The sequence below is a fragment of the Oryctolagus cuniculus genome, chromosome X, assembly GCF_051225735.1.
Source record: "Oryctolagus cuniculus isolate XC-2025 breed Fujian yellow rabbit chromosome X, ASM5122573v1, whole genome shotgun sequence".
In the NCBI taxonomy this organism is placed as follows: domain Eukaryota; kingdom Metazoa; phylum Chordata; class Mammalia; order Lagomorpha; family Leporidae; genus Oryctolagus; species Oryctolagus cuniculus.
The window spans coordinates 124671688-124696309 of NC_142888.1; the positions used below are offsets into that span (position 1 = coordinate 124671688).

General features: G+C 35.7%; 1 protein-coding gene across 8 annotated transcripts in view; it reads left to right on the forward strand.

The window, feature by feature from the left end:
• Positions 1-24622, forward strand: part of LOC127487101 (uncharacterized) — a 211949-nt gene that overhangs the window by 60044 nt on the left and 127283 nt on the right. For 4 of the 8 annotated variants that reach the window (XR_016228329.1, XR_016228336.1, XR_016228334.1 and 1 more), the window contains one exon: positions 1364-1447. The gene's annotated coding sequence lies outside the window, so the exon portion shown is untranslated. The other 4 variants (XR_016228335.1, XR_016228330.1, XR_016228332.1 and 1 more) reach the window with 3 other exon arrangements.

A 24622-nucleotide genomic window follows, 5' to 3' on the forward strand; every position in this document is an offset into this window, starting at 1 on the left:
TCATTGTGGTTTTAATTTCTGTTGCTCCAATTAATCGTGTTCAACTTCTTTTCATGTGTGTGTTGATCATTTTTATCTATTAGGATAACTACCCTACTTCTATTTTTGATATTCTTTGCATGGTGTAACTTTGTCCATCCTTTTATCTTTAGCCTTTTTGTGACTTCAAATCTCAAGCTTGTCTCTTGTAGACATTTTAATATCTTGTAGATATTTCAATCAAGTGATTTTATCCATTCTGAGAGTATCTTCATTTTGAAAGAAGTGTTTAACCCAAACACATTTGTAAAGACTTTTAAGGCAGGAGTCACATTAGTTATTTTCCTGTTTTCTGAGTCTCATGTTTTTAGGTTCCTCTATTTTCCTTTTCTGCAGAGACATTTTCTAGCATATCGTTTTAATTACCTTGTCCTTTATTTTACTATATATTTTTAATTCTATGATTAGTTGTTGCCCTGAGGATTGTAATTAACATATTAATTACACAATGTCAAATAACAATTAATTCTCTTATTTGAATTAATACCAGTGGAACACAAAAACTTGACTCCTTACATGTCTTCTTTTTTGTCTTTGTTAAAAAAAAATACTGAGGCCAGTCCAGTTTAACAAAATTTTCTTGAACAAAAACAAGTTCCAAAACTAGGCAACATTCCAGACCAAAATGGTGCTGAGTGCCCTGCCTCTCCTCCAACCCACCCCATCATGTAGTCACCTGTTTATATAACCAGAGACACAGGAAATGACATACAGAGACTACCTGTTTGGTTGGAGTATGGCACTGCCTTATTTGGGTATAATTTGCCAGCCTTCAGTCTCAGTTGCTATGATTTACTGATACTCCATTGCTTGGTTACAAGAGAACACTCTTCGGTTACTTTTCAATTTGTTTAGACATCAAGCTTGGTCCTAGTTTACTATATATGGAGGCTCCTTTGGGGCAATTAATTAGGTAGGTCAAACTTATTCCACTTCAACATCCTGTTAATGTCATATAAATTATATTTTTACACATTATAAGCCTCTGAAAGCAGTATTATAATTACTGCTTTAATCAGTTGTATTTTAAATCATATAGTAGGAAAAAGGATTACAAATATATAATTATGCTATCTTTTTAATTTACCTATGTCCTTATTTTTACCAATATTCTTATTTCTTCATTTAAATTCAAGTTGATGTCTAGTGGGTTCCTTATGTTCAGACTGAATAACTTCCTTTAGTATTTCTTATAAGTCTGGATTCCTAGTGACTAACTTTTCTAGTTTTTTAGCCTTGGAGGTCTTAATTTCTCCTTCATTTTTCAGAGACAGTTTTGCTGATTATCAATATGTTTCATTAATAGCCTTTTATTTTCTTTTAGAACTTCGAATATGTCATCTCACTACCTTTGAATCTCCATGGTTTTTGATGAAAATCAACTACCAATCTTATTAAGAATCACTTGGTAAGACATAATTTTAATACTTCAGTTTTATAAGGCTGTTTTACCTTATTTCTATGCACATGTATAAACTATCTGATATAAAGTTTTGTGTTAGAAATCTTCATTTAAACTTCCTTTGGTATAGCTTTTATTTATAGCTTTTTTAGTTGCCTCCACTTATTGGCCACATTTTCTGGTTTCTATGTGTCTGTTTTTACTATTAATTATAAGGGAAATGAGAAAAGAAAAAAGTAAACTACATAATTTTTTTTAAGGAATAAAATGTAGTCTTTCAACTGATATTTAATAAACATTTAAAATATTCAGTAAATGAGTTAATTTCACAAATATTTGTTATCTACTATGTACTAAGGATTGCTATACACTCCTGGCATAAGGAAGTAGAATACATAAGTGCCTGCCTTCAAATAATTAACACTCTAGTATGAGATACTAATAAATGAGTAAATATGTAGTGATCCAAGAAGTGGTAAGTACTTGAGAGAAGGGAAAGTAGATAAGGAAGTTAGGGAATATTTGAAAGTTGGTGATATTAGAGAGTGCTAGGATGTTTAGTCTTTTTTTTTAAACTTTTATTTTATGCATATAAATTTCCAAAGTACAGAATATTGATTACAATGGCTTCCCCCCCATACCGTCCCTCCCACCCACAACCCTCCCCTTTCCCACTCCCTCTCCCCTTCCATTCACATCAAGATTCATTTTCGATTATCTTAATATACAGAAGATCAGCTTAGTATACATTAAGTATGGATTTCAACAGTTTGCTCCCACACAGAAACATAAAGTGAAAAATAATAGATGATTTTTTAAATGATGATGATATCACATCAGACCTATTGTCATGTTTAATCCCAGTGAGAGTCAAGTTGGGAATTGATAATTTCTTTTTTTTTTTTTTTACAGAGGATCAGTTTAGTATGCATTAAGTAAGGATTTCAACAGTTTGCACCCCCATAGAAACACGAAGTGAAATATATTGTTTGAGTACTCGTTATAGCATTAAATCTCAATGTACAGCACATTAAGGATAGAGATCCTACATGAGGAGTAAGTGCACAGTGACTCCTGTTGTTGACTTAACAAATTGACACTCCTGTCTATGGCATCAGTAATCTCCCTATGCTCCAGTCATGAGTTTCCAAGGCTATGGAAGCCCTCTGAGTTTTCCGACTCTTATCTTGTTTAGACAAGGTCATAGTCAAAGTGGAAGTTCTCTCCTCCCTTCAGAGAAAGGTACCTCCTTTTTTGATGCCCTGTTCTTTCCACTGGGATCTCACTCACAGAGATCTTTTGCCAGAGTGTCTTGGCTTTCCATGCCTGAAATACTCTCATGAGCTTTTCAGCCAGCTCCGAATGCCTTTAGGGCTGATTCTAAGGCCAGAGTGCTATTTAGGACATCTGCCATTCTATGAGTCTGCTGAGTATCTCACTTCCCATGTTGGATCACTCTCCCCTTTATTTACTCGGATGTTTAGTTTTTAAATCATGCTCTGGATAGATGATGGTCAAATTTGAACACAGTACAAAAGCATATATCTAGGAGAGAATGATCCATTTAAGAGTAACAAGTGTAAACATTCTGTGTTGATACAATTTTTGGAATATTAGAACTAGTTAGTGTTCTAACTAACTAGTGTTAGTGTCTTGGCCTGCACTAAATTGAGTAAGAAGTTTGTGTGTATGTGTGAGGGGTGTCCTAGTAGATGATTTCAAAGAAATTGCCAGAATAGATAATTATTTCACATTTTTTTTTTCACAAAAGGGAACATGAGTGCAATAGGAGGTAGTAGAGGAAGTTAACTTTTTAAGTTTTTATATAATAAATGATTGAAATTTGTGTTCTGGAGAGACTGCTATAGTGAACAGGGGAAATTAATTACATGGAGCAGATGAAAAATCTGTAGCAAGTGAGTATCTTGAATAAGCAAACAAAGATGGGATACAGTGTACAATGTGAGGACATAGTATTTAAGCAAAGATATTTTAAGACATCAACATGGGAAGTGGATACACAGCAGACTCATAGAATAGCAGATGTCCTAGACAGCACTCTGGCCTCATAATCAGCCCTTAAGACATTTGGATCTGGCTGAAGAGCCCATGAGAATATTTTAGGCATGGAAAGCCAAGACACTCTTGCAAAAAAAAAAAAAAACCTAAATGAAAGATCTCTGCGAGTGAGATCCCAGTAGAAAGAATGGGCCATCAAAGAAGGAGGTACCTTTCTCTGAAGGGAGGAGAGAATGTCCACTTTGACTATGGCATTGTCTAAATAAGATTGAAGTTGGTGAATTCAAAAGACCTCCATAGTCTTGGCAACTCATGACCAGAGCCTAGGGTGATTACTGATGCCATAAATAAGAGTGTCCATTGTTAAATCAACAACAGGAGTCACTGTGCACTTACTCCCCATGTAGAATTTCTGTCCTTAATGTGTTGTACAATGTGAATTAATGCTATAGCTAGTACTCAAACAGTACTTTACACTTTGTGTTTCTGTGTGGGTGTAAGCTGTTGAAATCTTTACTTAGTATATACTAAATTGATCTTCTGTATATAAAGGGAATTGAAAATGAATCTTGATGTGAATGGAATGGCAGAGGGAGCAGGAGATGGGAGGGTTGTGTGTGGGAGGGAAGTTATGGAGGGGGGAATGCCACTGTAATCCAAAAGCTGTACTTTGGAAATTCATATTTATTAAATAAAAGTTTAAAAATATTTCTAAGAGTAGGTAGAACACAGAAGTCACATCCATTCATTATTTTTTAAATTTTTATTTATATGAGAGTGAGAACAACAGAATAAGAGTGAGAGTGTGAGAAAGATATATGTAGGGAGATATGTGGGTAGATAGAGACCTCCCATCCAGTGGTTCAGTTCTCAAATGCCCATAATGGAGAGGTCTGAGCCAAGCCAAAGCAGGAATCTGGGAATGCAATCCAGGACTCCCACGTGGGTGGCAGCAACTCAATTATCTGAGCCATCAACACTGTATTCCAGGATCTGTATTGGTAGGAAAGTGGAGTATACAGCAAAGCCAGGCATCAATATGGAACACAGGCATCTTAATCAGCATCTCAACCACTAGACCAAATGTCATCATGATCCATTAACTTTGAAATTTCTGCTAGTTCCTTGGAATTGTGGCATTGTAGACTGTGTCCTGAAAGATGAGTAGAAATTTATCACATGGAGGAACTTGTGGAAAACTGTGTGAAGAAGCAGCATCCCAGGCAGAAGATACAAATACATGAATGAGCTTTGTGTTTTGGAGGAAGATAATTGAAATGTTTAAAGCAGATTGTATAAAAAAGGGAAAGTGATAAGAAATATGCCTGTAAGAGTAGACAAGTCACTCCTACAGGGGTCTGGACATTTTAGGAATTTTAAAAGTACACCCTAATTATCTGTTGTCAAGATTCGTTATTGAAATAAAATGTTTCTGTTTGGCAGTGTTACATTCTTGAACTCAGCACATTTACCCCTGTGTCTATTATTGTTGTGTAATTTTTATAGCATAATAATTAAGAGTATGAGCCTTGAGATGTTATAAGTACAGGTTTGAGTCCAAGTTTCCATTTTAGAGAGCTGTGAGCCTAGGTTTCTTCATTTGTGAAAAAATATTATAACTCCAAAATGACCTATATCATAGACTTATGAAATGTCTGTGGGTTTATGCAGGTAAACATTCTGTGGTAGTGCCTGACCCATAGGAAGTGATAAATAAATTATCATTACTGTTATATTTATTTCAGTAGCAGTAAACACATCAGTTGCATACTTAGCATCAATACTGACTTTTCAAGGGCATTTGTTCAATGGAGGATTGTCATTTTGTTGAATAAAAAAGAAAATACTATAACCTAAAGCACAATAAACCAAGTTGCTGTTTTTCAATTTTGCAAAATCAATAGGATTCAATGTCTTATAGTATTTTCAATTTCCATTTGTTCACAAGTCATACACTCTCAAACTAATGTTTCCCACTAGAGTGGTAACTAGAAGAATAAAATTGAAGTATTAAGAAACAGGGGTGTGGGGACAGCATGTGGCATGTTCGGAAAATCTGCCCCCTATGATGCTAGCATCCCATAAGAGTGCCAGTTTGTGTCCTACCTACTCCACTTCCAAGCAAGCTCCATGCTAATGGCCTGGAAAAAGTAATGGAAGATGGCCCAAGTTCTTGGTTACCTGCCACCCACAGGGGTGACCTGGAAGAAGGTCCTGGCTCATAGCTTCAGGCTTCAGCCTAGACAAGTCCTGGCTGTTGTGGCCATCTGGGGAGTGAACCATCAGAAGATTCTTCTCTCTCACCCTTTCTCCCTCTCTGTCTATAACACTGACTTTCTAACAAATAAATATATATTTAAAAAAGAAACATGTAGAAAGGAGATCTTTGTTTTTCCAAAATTTCATTGTCATAATAATCATTGGAATGTTCTTCTAGATGTACATTTTGGGGGGCAAAATTGATATAGTCAGTTACACTCAACAGAAACATTAAAGATACCTGCTACACTAGTGAAAGCTGCTAACATTGTAAAACAAAATGTTGGTTCTAGGATTTTTATTTTGATTATATATATATATATATATATAAATATATAACTATAATTAACCTATTAATCTAGGATACAGCTTTTACTTTGATATTCCATCTTAATAGTGAATGACAGGAAAACAGTAAATTTGAAATCTTCAAAAAAGTGCTTTTTTCTTCTTTTTTTAAATTTTTGAGATAACATTTTAAATTTACATCATAATCAAAAGCTTAATGCTCCACTAAAGAGTTTAACAAGTAAAAAGTAAAAAAGACCATAGTTCAACTGGAATATACAGAAGGGGTATAAACAATAATCAAATGAAAAGATATCTATCTGACTTATATACATTAAATTTTTTTTTTTTAAACTTTTATTTAATGCATATAAATTTCCAAAGTACGACTTATGGATTACAATGGCTTTCCCCCCATACCGTCCCTCCCACCCACAACCCTCCCCTTTCCCACTCCCTCTCCCCTTCCATTCACATCAAGATTCATTTTCGATTATCTTAATATACAGAAGATCAGCTTAGTATACATTAAGTATGGATTTCAACAGTTTGCTCCCACACAGAAACATAAAGTGAAAAATAATAGATGATTTTTTTAAATGATGATGAAATCAGAGCAGACCTATTGTCATGTTTAATCCCAGTGAGAGTCAAGTTGGGAATTGATAATTTCTTTTTTTTTTTTTTTTTTTACACAGAGGATCAGTTTAGTATGCATTAAGTAAGGATTTCAACAGTTTGCACCCCCATAGAAACACAAAGTGAAATATATTGTTTGAGTACTCGTTATAGCATTAAATCTCAATGTACAGCACATTAAGGACAGAGATCCTACATGAGGAGTAAGTGCACAGTGACTCCTGTTGTTGACTTTACCAATTGACACTCCTGTCTATGGCATCAGTAATCTCCCTATGCTCCAGTCATGAGTTTCCAAGGCTATGGAAGCCCTCTGAGTTCTCTGACTCTTATCTTGTTTAGACAAGGTCATAGTCAAAGTGGAGGTTCTCTCCTCCCTTCAGAGAAAGGTACCTCCTTCTTTGATGGCCTGTTCTTTCCACTGGGATCTCACTCACAGAGATCTTTTGCCAGAGTGTCTTGGCTTTCCATGCCTGAAATACTCTCATGAGCTTTTCAGCCAGCTCCGAATGCCTTTAGGGCTGATTCTGAGGCCAGAGTGCTATTTAGGACATCTGCCATTCTATGAGTCTGCTGAGTATCTCACTTCCCATGTTGGATCACTCTCCCCTTTATTTACTCCATCAGTTAGCGTTAGCAGGTACTAGACTTGTCTATGTGCTCCCTTTGACTCCCAGTCCCTTCACCATGACCAACTGTGAACTGAAACTGATCACCTGGAACAGTGAGATGGCATTGGTACATGCCACCTCGATGGGATTGAATTGGAATCCCCTGGTATGCTTCCAACTCCACCACTTGGGGCAAGTCAGCCTGAGCATGTCCCAAATTATACATCTCTTCCCTCTCCCATTCAAATAATCAGAGATAATTAAAACCATAGTAGTGTATCATTCTTATCCACTGGTTTGACAGAGATATAAAATAAAACTTGATACAACTATATTTGCAGCAATGCTATTACACATAGACATTTCTATATTTTTGTTTTTGATTTTTTACTTTTGATGAGAATTATGTTGTAGTAATTATGCATTTGCTGTTATCCTAAGAATTTAATGTATTAATAAATACATAAAAAATAATTGTTTTTATTTTTAAGGATTTATTCATTACTTATTTGGAAGTCAGAATTACAAAGAGAGAGAGAGGTCTTCCATCCACTGGTTCACTCCTCAAAATGGCCGCAACGACTCAAGCTGAGTCAGGAACCAGAAGCTTCTTCCTGGTCTCTCACATGGATGCAGGGGCCCAAGCACTCAGGCCATCCTCAGTTGTTTTCCCAGGCGCATTAGCAGGGAGCTGGATTGGAAGTGGAGTAGCTGGAACTTGAACCAGCGCCAATATGGGATGCTATCACTGCAGCCGGGACTTTAACACACTGTGCCACTGCACTGGACCCTGCTTTTACTTTTTTAAAGATTTAATTTTTGTTTGTTTGAGAGACAGAGAGGGAGACAGGCACACAGAGACAAAGAGATATTTTATCTGTTGCTTCTCTTCACAAATGGGCCACAACAGCCAGGTCTGGGCCAGGCCTAAGCCAGGAGCCAGCAACTCCATTCTGGTTTATCACATATGTAGGAGTGGCAGGAGTACTCTGGCCATCTTCTGCTGCTTTTCCCAGCACATTAACTTCCTGCTAAAGAGCAGAAAAACCAGGACTAAAAATACACTCCAATATGGGGTCCTGGCATTGTACTCAGTGGCTTAACCCACTGCACCACAAGATGCCTCAAGTGCGAAAATGAGCAGTCTTCAAAAAGTTCATGGAACATGCATATTATGAAAAACCATGTGTGGATTTTACATTTCCCCTAAAATGATATTATCTTTTAATTTATTTTTCCATAAACTTTGTCCTCTCCTATCTTACTTTTTTCATCTTAAATATCCTTTATCTACTCATGTTAACTTTGAGTCTTTGAGTTATAATTGTCTTTAAATTTTTTTCTCAGTTTTCAGAAAGGAAAGTAAGATTATTACTTGACATAGAAATTTAGCAAAATAGCTTTTTATTAAAAAGGATTAGCTTTGTCAGTGAATTTATAGGCAATAAATTATTTTGAATCAATATAACAATATTCTTAACATTCCAAAAGCCTGTGCAACAGGAAAATATTCTTTCATGCATCTTCTGAACAAAAGATAATTATTATAATTTTAATTTTATTGATGGTATGGATCACTGTACTATGTTAATTTAGAGACAGTTTTATGTTTATGAAACAGAATGCTCAAAATGAGATACTCTATTCACTTATTATATTTTGGATGTGATGGTTAGATAGCTCATTTGATTACAGAATGGTGCTAATAATACTATGATGCTAATATAGCAACTCTTTGATCAATCCTAATAACTGATATCAAGATTATGCAAAATTTGATAGAAATCATCTTCTGGAAAATAAAAATACTGAATATTCATCTTTTACCTGCCAAAATCTCTACTGTTTCAAAAATTTATTTGAAAGGGAGAGTAAGAGAGAGAGAGAGTGAGCGAGCTCGATCTTCTGTCTGATTTTCACCTGCTGGTTTACTCCCCCAAATGTCTGCAACAAGCAGGGCTGAGCCAGGCAGGAGCTAAGAGCTTGAAACTTCACCCGGGGTCTTCCATTTGGTGACAGGGGCCCAAGTACTTAAGCCATCTCCACTGATTTCCCAGGCACAATAGCAGGGTCAGAAGCATGCCAGCCAGGACTTGAAGTGACTCTCTGAAATGGGATGTTGGTATGGCAGGTGGCAGCTTAAGTACTGTGCCATAAGGCTTGCCTCTCAAAAACTCTTTTTGATTATTCAAATATCATTGGCAATGGTTAGAAAAACTCATATATACTTTCTGTCCCTTGAAATGTGATCTAGTTAGACCAAAAGATGCATTTAGAACAGCTCTGTACATTTGTACCCATCTTTTCCTCTAATTTCTTATCAGTATATTCAACACTTATTTTGATATACAAAATTAAAATAGAAAGTGATGAATATCTGCTTCTTCATTGTCTTTCATTAGAACAATCTCCTCAGCTCCAAAGCAAGATATCTTCTTTATTTGATGAATGAGATTATCTTGGTTGATTGTGCAGAGCAAGAGCAAAACAAAGTTTAGTGCCTTGGGAGTATAATTGTTTAAGGCATGAGAGGAAGAGGATTCTATAAATGCGATGGAAAGACATCTGCAAGGTAGCAGAGGCTTAGAAATCTCTTGATTTTGTCACTAAGAATCAACAAAATTTTCCTGTAAATGGTCAGATAGTAAATATTTTGAAAATATTAGTTGATCCCTTTCCCAACTGTTCAACTATGCCACTGTAGCCTAAACACAGTCATACACAATGCAAAAAAATAATGTGCAGGGCGACAGCATTAAAATTATACATACAAAACAAGTGTAAGACTAAGTTTGGTCTCTGAGCTGTAGGTTATTGACCCCTGTCACTTTGGACCATCAGCATGGCCTGGTTTCTCAAGAATCATAAAAAAAGAAAAAATATGCATCACAAATCTCCCTGTGATTCATAACTGATTTTCAGTGAAATTATACAGCAAATGTTCCATAGTCCCTATAGGTATGTTACCAATTGTTTAGTGATAGAACTGCCCATTTTTATTTGGGAATGTGGTTGCCCAGAATAATTACTGTATGTTTCAGACTACTTTTCACTTGGCTGTAGACATATTAATAATCTCTCGCCAACAGGATAGGAGTATAAATCTCATGAGCAGCTTTCCGAACATGTTTACAAGTAGAGAGGATATACCTTTATTTGCTCTATGTTCTTCCTGCTGAGTGAAATGTGGATATAATGGCTAAAGATTAATCTTGAATCATGAGATTAGATTCATGGTTTCATACAGACAGAATGAATGCTTAGCTCTAGATTACTTTTACATGACCCAGAGATAAACTTGTTTATGCCATTTTCTTTTTTTTTTTAATTTGCATTACTTAAAGCAGAACCTAAGACTATATCAGGAACCATTTACTCTGTTACATTGTATCTTTCTTACAATACTTATAATATCATGAATTATGAAATAGAAGCTTGATCTAAGTTTATTCTGTGTAAAATAGTCATCCAGGAAGAGTAACAGGATAAGAAAATTATCGTCTATATTGATATGTATGTTGTTGCACAACAGCAGTTTAAAACCATTATAGTATTTCAAAATAAATAAGAGTAAATTTCAAATGTAGTACCACAAAAATATTGAATTGATGTATATACTAATTGTCTTGACATAATTTTATGTAACGGCCTTTCCATATTGTGTGTATATATATACATATATATGAAACATCACATTATATACTATATTTGTAGCAAAATTGTGTTTTGGCAATTAAAACTATTAATAATAAAACATTTAAATTGATCAGAAATGATGATTTAAGTATTTTTACATTCTACATAGTTTTATTCATATTTGTGTTTTATTACCTTTAATCACTTTAAGGAGCAGGTTAGGATTTGTGAGTTGTGAAATACATCTTAATTGTTATCTTTTAAAATAATGGAAAACTAACTCCTGACTAGTGTTTCCACTAGTCAGTTCCCAAGAATGGATTACTGATATCCAGTAGGAAACGTCTGTACTTGAACATTTTTATAGTCACAATGATCCCTTCAACTACACGATCTCATCATTGTTACATCTTCTTATCCTTCCACTTTATAAGTTGAGCAGATATTTCAGTCTGTTGCGATTTAATTTCTAGTTTATCTGAATTTTATTACTTCTGATCTGGTAATATTTCACCAGAAATTATCCTTTCTCTACATAATGTCCATAAAACTAGTTGAAATATTCATTGAAAAAATTCACTGAAGCTTTGGTGTTTGTAATTATGTGCCAAATAGTTGGTTTACTTTATTGTTTAGTCTGTTTAAAAAAATAATCCAAGTAAATTACTGACATTGCTACTAATAAACACCATCACTATTGTATTCTGAGGTGTTGTGTATTACAACAATGATATTTCTGGCCAGGACACAGATAGAAGAGCTGCTAATATACCTACTGTTTGAGAGAGCATATGAAACTCCACAGTATTTCTATGTAAAAGTTTTGTTTGACTAGTTCAGGCAATGATAGAAATGGACCTCAAATCTCAACTCCAAATAAAAATGGGAAAATTCAATTCAATTTTCTGCTGTTCTCATTGTGTAGGGTATCTGATACATATAATAAACTATAATAAATTTCCTAGGGAGAAAATGGCTCTTTAAACTACTATTTTTGTTTTAGCTCACCAAAAGTCTTTAACTTTTACTGAGTTCCTTCACACTAGGATCAAATCCAAAATAAAAATCCTAGTGTCTTAGGTGACTTTGAAGGCAAAATGGAAGTTCAGTTTCTAAAAATAATTCACAAAAATGCCAGAGTATAGAATCAGTATTTAAATGGAACTCAATGATATCCCTGTCCCACTTTTAGGAATATGAGGCATAAGTTACCAATTTTTCTTTCAAGTTACTGGATCACTAGTTTTGTTCTATAACTACTTGAAGACAATTCCCTAAAAAAAGTCAATTTCTTGAGCCAGGCATTATTCAGACCATCATACCAATTAAATTTTTAGAGAAATTCTAAATTATTTCAAACTCCCACCTGGAGAGCAGAATGGATGTATTTTAGATTTCAATGATATTATCATTTTCCCAGGTGAGATTAACAATTTCATTTAAGTTTTATAGATATTATTAAGTATTAAAGTAAATCAATTTTTTATTTAATATAAATTTACAAAGTACAACTTTTGAATTGTTGCTGCTTTTTCCCCCATAACTTCCCTCCCACCTGCAATCATCCCATTGCCCACTCCCTTTCCTATCCCACTCTTCATCAAGATTCATTTTCAATTATCTTTACATACAGAAGATCAACTTAGTATATACTAAGCAAAGATTTCAACAGACTGCACCCACACAGCTGCACAAAATATAAAGTACTGTTCTAGTAGTAGTATTACTGTTAATTCTTGTAGTACAACACATTAAGGACAGAGGTCCTACATGGGGAGTAGGTGCACAGTGACTCCCGTTGTTGATTTAACAATTGACACTCTTATTTATGACGTCAGTAATCATCTGAGGCTCTTGTCATGAGCTGCCAAGGCTATGGAAGCCTCTTGAGTTCACCAACTCCAATCTTATTTAGACAATGCCATATCAAAGTGGGAGTTCTCTCCTCCCTTCAGAGAAAGGTACCTCCTTCTCTGTTGGCCCGATCTTTCCATTTGATCTCATTCACCGAGATCTTTCATTCATGTCCTTTTTGCCATAATGTCTTGGCTTTCCATACCTGCAAAACTCTCATGGCCCTTTAGCCAGATCTGAATGCCTTAAGGGCTGATTCTCAGGCCAGAGTGCTGTTTAGGACATCTGCCATTCTATGAGTCTGCTGTGTATCCTGCTTCCCCTGTAGGATCATTCTCTCCTTTTTAATTCTATCCTTCATTATTTAAAGACACTGGTCTTATGAAAGTAAAGCAATAATTTTTAATGCTTATGATATCAAGGCTTCCCTCATGACGTAGAAAAAATGCCATAAATACGTGCATATATCAACTGTCTTCTTTTACTTCTATGTTTTTCCTTTGAGAATTTAATAGTATCTCCAGGAATATTTAGAACACTGAATTGTTGTTTAAAATATTGTTATAAAACAGACTTTTGTTGTTAGAATTGTATTCTTAATTATCTATTGGTTATCATATATAATCTTTATCAGGATTTCATATATTTGAAAATGATGGGTGAAATCACTGAAAATATTTGGGAAGATTGTTGGATATCCTGAAAGAACACAAACAATATCATGGAGGCACTGCTAATAAGCCAAAAGAATAAGTATAAAAATATCACACAAATTTCTGATTAAGAGTCTGATACTGATCTAAAAATTTCTCCTTCTCTCTCTATTTCAACTTGGGATATTGGCACTACCTACTTTTGACTAAGCATGAAAGGTAAGAGTAGAGGTTAAGAAATTCAAGATATCTAGATGACCTCAAGAAGACCTCAGGGTATTGTTTATCTCAAAAGTATATATCAGAGCTTCTTTGTCTGTGCATACCCTATTCTCTGAAACAAATGACATTGATTGTGTTGTACATTTCATTTTCAATTAATTTGTTTATAGAGTTGTGTATATATGGCATCTGATAGGATTTCAGGTTCATTTTAAAAAATATATACAAATAATGACTGCATCTAACTGTCTATTAAAAAGCCTACTCTTTCTCCAGTGAATTACCTTGACAACGTCGTAACTCCAAATATCTATGACTGGTCTAGTTCAGAAATCTTTACTCCATCTCATTGTTTTATTGTCCTCTAAATATACCAGTACCAGATTGTCTCATTTATTCTAACTTTGTAGTAAGTCTTGGGGTGATATAAATATTCTCTTTTCTTCCAAAAATCTGTGGTGATTTCCAATGCGTTTTAATATAGATTTTAGAATATTTTCAGTTCCTATAAAATTCTATGTTTTCCTTTGGAGTGGGGTTTTTGTGAATTTGGGAGGAATTAGGTGCTTATTATTTTGAGCTCTCCAATATATACACATATTGTAACTTTCTGTTTAATTCTTCTCTAATTTCTCAGCAATATTTTGTAGTTTTCATGGTAAAGATTTTACATCTCTTTTATTAAATTAAACAGATTTTATTTATTCCAAAGTTACAGTTCCAAGAAGAAAATCATACTTCCCTCACTCCCCTGCTCCCTCCCAAACCTCCTCCTTCCCTCCCCTCTCTTCATCAGTTTTTACAAGGACATAATTTAAATCTATTCTCTATTCACAGTCTTAATCCACTACTATTCAACAAGTAAAAATGTGAAGACCACAGTTTCACAAGAGTATAAATATGAGCTAAATATAACAATCATATCCCAAAGTGACCATTTCATTCCTATACATTTTTTGTATTCTATACTAGCTGCCACATATCTGAGAAAACATGATATTTTTCTTTTTGAGACTGGCTTATTTCACTCAGCATAGTGGTTTCCAGTTGAATCCATTTTGTTGCAAAAGACAGGATTTCATTCTTTTTTATGGTTGAATTGTATTCCATAGTGGACACTCCCACAGCCAGGGGCTGGAGGAAACATTAGCTTCTGTGAGTGAGGTAAATTTATCTGAAATGTCTTATGTTTTTGATGCTATTGAAAATGAAATATTTTTAAGATTTCATTTTCCATTATAATTTGCTATTTTGAAGAAAACACTATAGCTTTTATATATTGATAATTCGTATTGATTGTTGCTAAACTCAATTGCTTTTGTAAATTTTAATATAAACATGCTGTACTGAAATAGTAATTTTTTGTTCCTTTGTAATAATAATAACTAAACTCTTTTTCTTGCCATATCACCCATTCAAGTATCTCTGATACAATGCTAAGGAGAAGGAATGAAATAGATATCTTTGCTTTGGTATTCATCTTTAGGTGATAGGGATAAAATAGCCACCATTTATCATATTACCTATAGATTTGTGTGGGTTTAGGGTTTGGGTTTTTTTTTTTAAAGCAACAGAAATAACTACTTTATTCTTTGTGTGCCAAATTGTCTTTGGTGTAACTATCCACCAATGTTGTTTTTTGTTTGCTTGCCTTTTAAAAATATTTTATTTATTTGAAAGGCAGAGTAACAGAGAGTGAGAGACAGAGAGAAATAGATCTTTCATGCATTGGTTCTCTCCCCAGTGACTGACAGTCAGGGCTGAGATAGGCTGAAGCCAGGAGCCAGGAACACCATCCTGGTCGCCCTTGGGCTGTCTCCATTGCTTTCCCAGGAACCTAAGCAGGGAGCTGGATCAGAAGCAGAGCAACTAGGATTTGAACCAGTATTTGATATGGGCTGCTGACTTTGCAGGTGGTGGCTTAACCAGGTATGCCACAATATCATACTGTCATTCATGCTGCTATAGTGTAAAAACAGCCATAGCCAATTTGCATATAAATGTGTATGGCCATATTCTAAGAAAAACAATTTTTTTGCAAAAACAAATGTTGATATTGATATTGGATTTGGCCTACTGCCACAGTGTTTGGAAATCTGCTTTATAATAATTATTTGAGAAAGTTTTACATTTTATTCATTGTAGCCCTATTAATTTTTACTATCAATAGGAACTCTTTTGTTCCTGAGATTTCATGTGATATTTGTACAATTGGGTAGGAAGTATTATATTTTTGCCTTATTGTTGATGGCCTTAACTCCTATATTTGTTTAATTACATGATTAAGATGATGACTGTTAGCTTTCTGTACTGTACAGTTACTTTCAAGTATTTTGTGGATAGATACCTATAAAGTGTATAAATCTCTCCTTATTAAATTTTTACTTAATATTTTTAGCATCTATCGCTAGTCATTGCCTGGATTACTGTTTTGCTAGATGGTAGTTTTCTAGTCCTTCTACATTTTGTAGTTGAGATTACCCAAGTGATGGTCCTCTAGATTTCTTTTTTTTTAATTTTTTATTTAGTAAATATAAATTTCCAAAGTACAGTTAATGGATTACGATGACTTCCCCCCTATAATTTCCCTCCCACTCACACCCCTCCCATCTCCCGCTCCCTCTACCATTCCATTCACATCAAGATTCATTTTCAATTATCTTTACACACAGAAGATAGATTTAGTATATATTAAGCAAAGATTTCATCAGTTTGCACCCACACAGAAACACAAAGTGTAAAATACTGTTTCAGCACTAGTTATAGCATTACTTCACATTGGACAACACACTAAGGACAGATCCCACATGAGAAGTAAGTACACAGTGACTCCTGTTGTTGACTTAACAATTTGACACTCTTGTTTATGGCATCAGTAATCTCCTTAGGCTCTAGTCATGAGTTGCCAAGGCTATGGAAGCCTTTTGAGTTCGCCGACTTCGATCTTATTCCGACAGGGTGATAGTCAAAGTGGAAGTTCTCTCCTCCCTTCAGAGAAAGGTACCTCCATCTTTGATGGCCCCATTCTTTCCACTGGGATCTCACTCACAAAGTTCTTCCACTTAGGTTTTCCTTTTTTTTTTTCCCCCAGGGTGTCTTGGCTTTCCATGCCTACAATACTCTCATGGGCTCTTCAGCCAGATCCGAATGCCTTAAGGGCTGATTCTGAGGCCAGAGTGCTATTTAGGACATCTGCCATTCTATGAGTCTGCTGTGTATCCCGCTTCCAATGATGGATTGTTCTCTCCCTTTTTGATTCTATCAACTAGTATTAGCAGACACTAGACTTGTTTGTGTGATCCCTTTGACTCTTAGACCTATCAGTGTGATCAATTGTGAACTGAAATTGATCACTTGGACTAGTGAGATGGCATTAGTACATGCCACCTTGATGGGATTGTATTGCGATCCCCGGGCACATTTCTAACTCCACCATTTGGGGCAAGTCCGATTGAGCATGTCCCAAATTGTACATCTCCTCCCTCTCTTATTCCCACTCTTATATTTAACAGGGATCATTTTTCAGTTAAAATTTAAACACCTAAGAATAATTGTGTGTTAATCACAGCGTTCAACCAATAGTACTAGAACAAAACAAAGAGAAAATACTAAAATGGATAAAGTATTACACTGTACATCAGCAGTCAAGACAAGTCATTGTTTCTCATAGTGTCCATTTCACTTCAACAGGTTTCCCCTTTGGTGTTCAGTTAGTTGTCACCATTCAGGGAGAACATATGATATTTGTCCCTTTGGGACTGGCTTAATTCACTCAGCATAATGTCCTCTAGATTTCTTATCATAGCACCTTCCTTGCTTGCTCAGGAAATGCCTTCCCTCCATTCTTCATAAAGTGCTAATCATTCTCCTAAAATTCTTTCAAAAGCATTCCTTGAATCATCTTCAAACCTTCATTTGTTTTACATAATCTCAACACAAATTATAATAACAGTGAGCTTAATTTTGTGCATTTCTCTCAGAATACTACATATATCATGAGGTTGGTGGCTGGATTGATTGTTTTTACTTCTGATTTTAGCAACTAGCATAGTACAGAAATGCATAGTAGGCTCCTGATAAATATCTATTAAATTAAGATAAAGTGTGATTTGAAGAAAATAATTTCAGTTGAATGGTTTCCATGATTTTCAAATTTATTTAAATAATTTTTATTATGTTACCATTTATTCTTGATACCTCCTTTTTTGTTTCTTCAACTAGTAGAAAAAAATTCAGATAAATATTATTTTACACAGGTATCATTTCTTGTAACAATTACTACGATTTTAAATTTAGAAATTCTTTTTTTTTTTAATTTTTTGACAGGCAGAGTGGACAGTGAGAGAGAGAGACAGAGAGAAAGGTCTTCCTTTGCCATTGGTTCACCCTCCAATGGCCGCCGCAGCCGGCGCGCTGCGGCCGGCGCACCACGCTGATCCGATGGCAGGAGCCAGGAGCCAGGTGCTTTTCCTGGTCTCCCATGGGGTGCAGGGCCCAAGCACCTGGGCCATCCTCCACTGCACTCCCTGGCCACAGCAGAGAGCTGGCCTGGAAGAGGGGCAACCAGGACAGAATCTGGCGCCCCGACCGGGACTAGAACCCGGTGTGCCGGCGCTGCTAGGCGGAGGATTAGCCTAGTGAGCCGCGGCACCGGCCTAAATTTAGAAATTCTAAGATTAAAGCAATTTTAAAAGAATCCATCTGGCCTATGTTAGATCATATTAAAGATCTCTAAGTGATTTTATTTTACTTGACAGTATTAGTTTTATATGGTTGCCATAAAAATTACAAGAAACTGGTAGAATAATGAGAATTTTTTTCTTATAGTTCTGGAGATAATGAAGTCCTAAAATCAAGATGTTGGCGGATTTAGTATCTTCTGAAATCTCTCTCCTTACCTTGCCTTTTCACTGTGTCCTTATATGGCAATTTCTTTGTGTTTGTGCCTCAATACTGTCTTCCTTTTCTTTTAAGCGTATCAGGTATATGAGATTAGGGCCCCATCCTTATGACCTCATTTAACTTTGGTTACTTCTTGAAAAGTTATATCTATAAATACAGTGACATTGTGGCTTAGAGCTCCAAATTGAGATTTTGGCAAGCACAAGTCAGTTCATTACAGTTACTGCCTTTGTTTTACTTGGTTTTATACCATGCCTATGTTGAATATTATATATCACAATATTTGATCAGATGGACAAAAAATAAGCTACATATGATTTCTATGGAGATAAATGATACCTAACATTTGTTTTCAGTATTTTGCGATTGGTTTACTGTGTAATGAAAAGGGGGCAAATGATAAAAATGCACAGATAATATTAGCTAGTATTATGATTTTACTTAAACATTCTGGGCTATTTTTAAAATTACTATTTCCTAAATCATTTCTTCAACTCCATTAGAATGATATTTCTGGAGAAAACATAGAAACTCTGAATACTTCCAAGATATTTTAAGTGATTGGTAATATTTGTAGGATTTCCATTTGGGATGATTTCAAGATATACTACGAAGTATAATAATCAAAACAACATAGTGTTGGCAAAAAGAAGACACACAGACCAATAAGCCAGAACAGTAATCCTAGAAATAAATCCATGCATTTACAATGAATTAGTCTTTCACAAATCTACCAAAAACCCACAATAGAAAAAGGACAATGTGTTTAATAAATGGTGCTGGAAAACTGTGTGTCCACATGCAGAAGATTGAGATTGATTGCTATCACACATCATATCCAAAAATAAATTCAAAATGTGTCAAAGACCCAAGTGTACAACCTGAAACTGTGAATCTGCAACAAGAAAACATAAGGGGAAAGCTCCTTCACATTACTCTTTGCAGCAGTATTTTGGATGCACACTTCAAAGCACAGGCACTAAAAGGAAATATAGACACATGTGATTCCATTAAACTGAAAAAGCATCTTTAGATCAAAGGAAACAATCAGAACGAAGAGACAACATTTGGAGTGAGAACATATTTTCAAATGAAGCATCTAACAAGTAGTGGATATCCAAAGTAAGGAACTGAAACAAATCAATAGTGAGAAAATAAATAACCCAATCAAAAATTGCCACAAGCCCTAAATGGATATTTCACAAAAGAAGACACAGAAATGAACAGGTACATGAGAAAATGCCAAAAACCATTAATCATTAGGGAAATGCAAATTAAAACCACAATGAGCTATCACATTACACCTGTTTGAATAGCTATTATCAAAATGACTAAAGCTAATAAATGTTGATGATGAAGTGGGGAAAGGGAACTCTTGTATATTGTTGGTGAGAGCTAAACTGGGTATAGTCATTATGGAAAACAGTATAAATAGTATATAAAAATTGAACTACAATATCCATCAATTTCAATTGTGTGTAAATATTCAAAGGAGATGAACTAAGTATATTGAAGACATATATGTGTTCCCATGTTCATTATAGTATTAATAATAACCAAATTATGGAATCAAGCTAAGTGTCCCTTGATGGATGGATGAAGAATATGTGAACATCCACATATACTTTGGAATAGTACTGAAACTTAAAAAAGAAGAAACTGTTGTCATTTCTGATATTATGGATGAACCTAGAGGATGCCATGCTAAGTGAGTTAAGCCAAGCATTTAAAAGACAAATATTACAGAATCTCAGCCCTTAAGGCATGCGGATCCGGCTGAAATGCCCATGAGAGTATTTCAGGCATGGAAAGCCAAGACACTCAGGGGGGAAAAAAAAAAAAAAAACTAAATGAAAGATCTCCACGAGTGAGATCCCAGTGGAAAGAACGGGTCATCGAAGAAGGAGGTACCTTTCTCTGAAGGGAGGAGAGAACTTCCACTTTGACCATGGCCTTGTCTAAATATGATCAGAGTCAGTGAACTCAGGGGGCTTCCATAGCCTTGGCAGCTCATGACAAGAGCCTAGGGTGATTACTGATGCCCTAAACAAGAGTGTCAATATGTTAAGTCAACAACAGGAGTCACTGTGCACTTACTCCTCATGTAGGATCTTTGTCCTTAGTGTATTTTTCACTTTATGTTTCTGTGTGGGAGCAAACTGTTGAAATCTTTACTTAATGTATGCTAAACTGATCTTCTGTATATAAAGAGAATCGAAAATGAATCTTGATGTGAATGGAAGGGGAGAGGGAGTGGATAAGGGGAGGGTTGCGGGTTGGAGGGATGTTATGGGGGGGAAGCCATTGTAATCCATATTCTGTACTTTGGAAATTTATATTCATTAAATAAAAGTTAAAAAAAGACAAATATTACAGAATCTCACAAGTTGAATGTAAAATGTTGAGCCAATTGCATCAGAACACAGAGTACTATTTTTCAGGTACTAGGAGGGGGGGGAATAGGGAGATTTGATTAAGGAGAAACAAAGTTTTGATTTACAGAATATATAAGTTCTGTACTTGAAAACTGTTCAGAGAGTAAATCATAATGTTCTCCCTACAAAAAATATAAATATGTGACATTTTTGGATATATTATCTTGATTTAATGACTTCACAATATATACACGTCAAACATTATCTATCACAACTATATAGTTTTCGTCTGTCACATACATATAAATAAAACTAGAGGAAAACAATAGAAAAGATTCTAAACTTGTAGTGATTACAACATTTTCAAGATTTTAAAAGCATACTAAATTATGTCATTTAAAAGGTTGAATTTTTGTGGTCTGTGATTTATCAATAAATATGTTTTAAGGTAATCCTTAATACATTTGTTTTAAATGATTTTCTTAAGATTTACTTATTTATTTGAAAGTTAGAGTGGCACACAGAATGAGAGGCCTGGTATCAGCACTGTAGCATAGTGGGTAAAGTCCCCGCCTGCAATGTCAGCATCCCATATGGGCACTGGTTTGAAACCTGGCTACTCCACTTCTGATCCAGCTCTCTGCCTTAGCCTGGGAAAGCATTAGGAGATGGCCCAAGTCCTTGGGCCCCTGTACCAGTGTGGGAGACATGGACCAAGCTCCTGGCTTCCGTCTTTGGAATGGCGCAACTCTGGCTGTTGCGGCCAACTGGGGAGTGAACCAGTGGATGGAAGACTCTCTCTCTCTCTCTGCCTCTCCTCTGTGTAACTCGACTTTCAAAAAAATAAAATAAAACAAGAATGAGAGGCTTTCCATCCACCAGTTCACTCCCAAAATGACTATAATGCCCAGGTTTGTGCCAGGCTGAAGCTAGGAACCATTCAGGTTTCCCATGTGACAATAGAGGTCCAAGCACCTGGGCCATCTGCTGCTGCTGTTCCCAGGTGCATTAGCAAGGAGCTGGATTGGAAGAGGGGCAGCAGGGAGTTGAACAGCCCAGTGTTCCAACATGGGATGCTGGCACCTCACATGATGCCTTAACCCACTGCACCAAAATGCATGCCAGCACCATCAATAGTTTTCAACTAGCAAGATCTTTATTATATTGTATTCAGAGTAGAGTTATTTCTCATTTTGTAGAACTGTTATATGCTTTTGCATCTTAGACATATTATTTATTTTATATCGATTACTCACAACAGTGTAATTCAATGAAGTTTTTTTTTTAATTTTCATTTTCTCTTAAAAGGAAACTTAAAATGCTGATCAGTAATCATGTACAAATTTGAAGCATTAGCCCTAAGGAATTGAAAATCTGGAAGTAAAGAAAGGTACCATATAAAGTATTCTGCAAATTCTTGAATCTAAGAAACTAAGAATCTTCACAACTCACATTTCTTTAAGTTTCTTAGTTTTCTTGTCTCTAAGGATGTGGACCAAATCCCTTAAGTTCAATCATGACAGCTAAAATCCTTTTTCTCCTAGTAATGCTATGTCAGAAAATGCCTTATGAAATTTTTTTTTCTTATGATGACAAGCATTGTTTCAAATACTATCCTTAAATCTGCAGGGGATTTTAAATGACTTACTGTTGCTCACTGCTCATGTTTATAATTTTGTATATGGGTTTTGATTCACCTTTTTCAAGGACAAAATAATGCTCTTAACTCATGGTGAAATGTAAACACTAAAATTGAGAGAACAATGGATTTTGAGTTTTATAGAATTTCTCTCATTACTTCAATTGCTTTGTCCTAGTCATGTAAAATACATTCTGAAAGAATCATAGCACCTTAATATTAAATTGTGATCAAAACTTTTAGTTGTGGAAGATACAAGATGGATGAATAGAGAGGTCATGCACTCACCTCTGCTGGAGAAGAACCAGAGCAGTAAAGGAATGACCACATTTCCAGGAGACAGAGGGAAAACTCTATGAAAGAAGACATGGGAACTCTAAACGGCACACATTCAGAACGCCAGAAAGCACGCTGCAGTTTCTGCTCCAGCTTCCTGGCTGGGGAGGTAGGAAGGACTCCATTTTGCTGGTAAAGGTAAGCAGGAAGCTCTGACCTCCACCATCACTGCAAACCAGCTGCCCTAACTATGGGAGAATTCCACAGCTTTCACTAGCTTCAAATCCAATCTGTAAAGCTAAATAGGTGAGCAAGTTCTTTGATGGAAACAAAGGAGCCCACATTGCCTCCCTCCACTCCCAAATCCCCAGACCCAAGCTGCTATGGTACAATGGCTACTAAATTCCATTCTGTTTCAGGGGACAGCAGGCAGGTCCATTGCTATGAGAAGACCCCAGAGCCGGAATCAGGGCACTTCAAAGGGAAACAAGCAGCTCTGGGTACATCCCACAGCTGTGAGATTGCAGGACACGAGCCCAGGAGCCATGCTTGCTTATTCTGAATGATCCAGGAAGTTTCCCTCTGCTGTCTGGGATTTGGCGCCAGCAATAGCACATACACAGCCCAGAAGATAAGACCTGAGGGACTCCTCTTTTTGCTTCTCAGCACAGAGTGCTGGATGTCCAGGGCAAAAACCCTAGGTTCACTCTTGCATGCTTTGTAGGCACTAGAGGTGATGCCTTTTGTGTCTGGCAACTCTAGAACTATGGCCATTGGTGCTGCAATCCATGGCATAGTTTACACTCACCACAAAGACCTGGAGACACTGTCTACATTCCTCTACCTCAGGCTGATGGCTAGCCATCCTCAATCCCCAACACAACCTGCACTTGCCTTGTGACAACTAAGGACCTCACTGCATCCTGCAGTGAGTATTGTATTATAGAGATACCTGAAGGAGAAGAAAAAGAAAAAGACATTGAGAGCAATTAAATAAAATAATAATTGAAAACTTCTCAAGACTTAAAACGGATATGGATATCCAGATATAGGAAACTTGAATGACCCAACCAGGTTAAACCAAAAAAAATGCCTTCTTCAAGTCATTTTAGTTAAATTGTCAAAAGGTAAGGACAAGGAGAGAATCCTAAAGACAGAGGAAAAAAGCATCAAGTTGCATATAAAGGGAAACCCTTTATATTAATAGCACACATCTTAGCAGAATCCCCTTAGGCTAGAAGAATTTGGGAAAATAGATTAAAGTTCTTGAAAGAAAGAACTTCCAACAAATTATTTTAGAAGAGATGGATATAGGTGAAAACAGAGAATTCATCACTACCAGACCAGTCCCTACAAGAAATCTTAAAGGGATTCCTACATTAGAAGCAAAAGGACTGTAGCAACCATCATGAAAACTTGCACAACAGTACAAAATTCACTAACAGAGTTAGATACACAAGAAAAGGAAGAGTCCAAACTAATCAGTACAGAAAGCTACGAAACTACAAGCAAAATTGGTAAGAAAAGCAGAAAGAAGCAAGGAATATATAGAACAATCAGTAAGCAATAATTGAAGTGAGAGGAGTTAGTTCTTATCTATCCATATTAACATTGAATGTAAGTGAATTAAATTCCTAAAAGATATAGGTTAGACTAATGTATAAGAAAGCAAGACCCAACTATATCTTGCCTACAAGTAATTCATTTCACAGATAATGATGCACATAGAGTAAATATTAAGGGTTAGAAAAAATATTCTGGGCAAATGGAAACCAAAGATGAGCAGGAGTAGCAATCCTCATATCAGA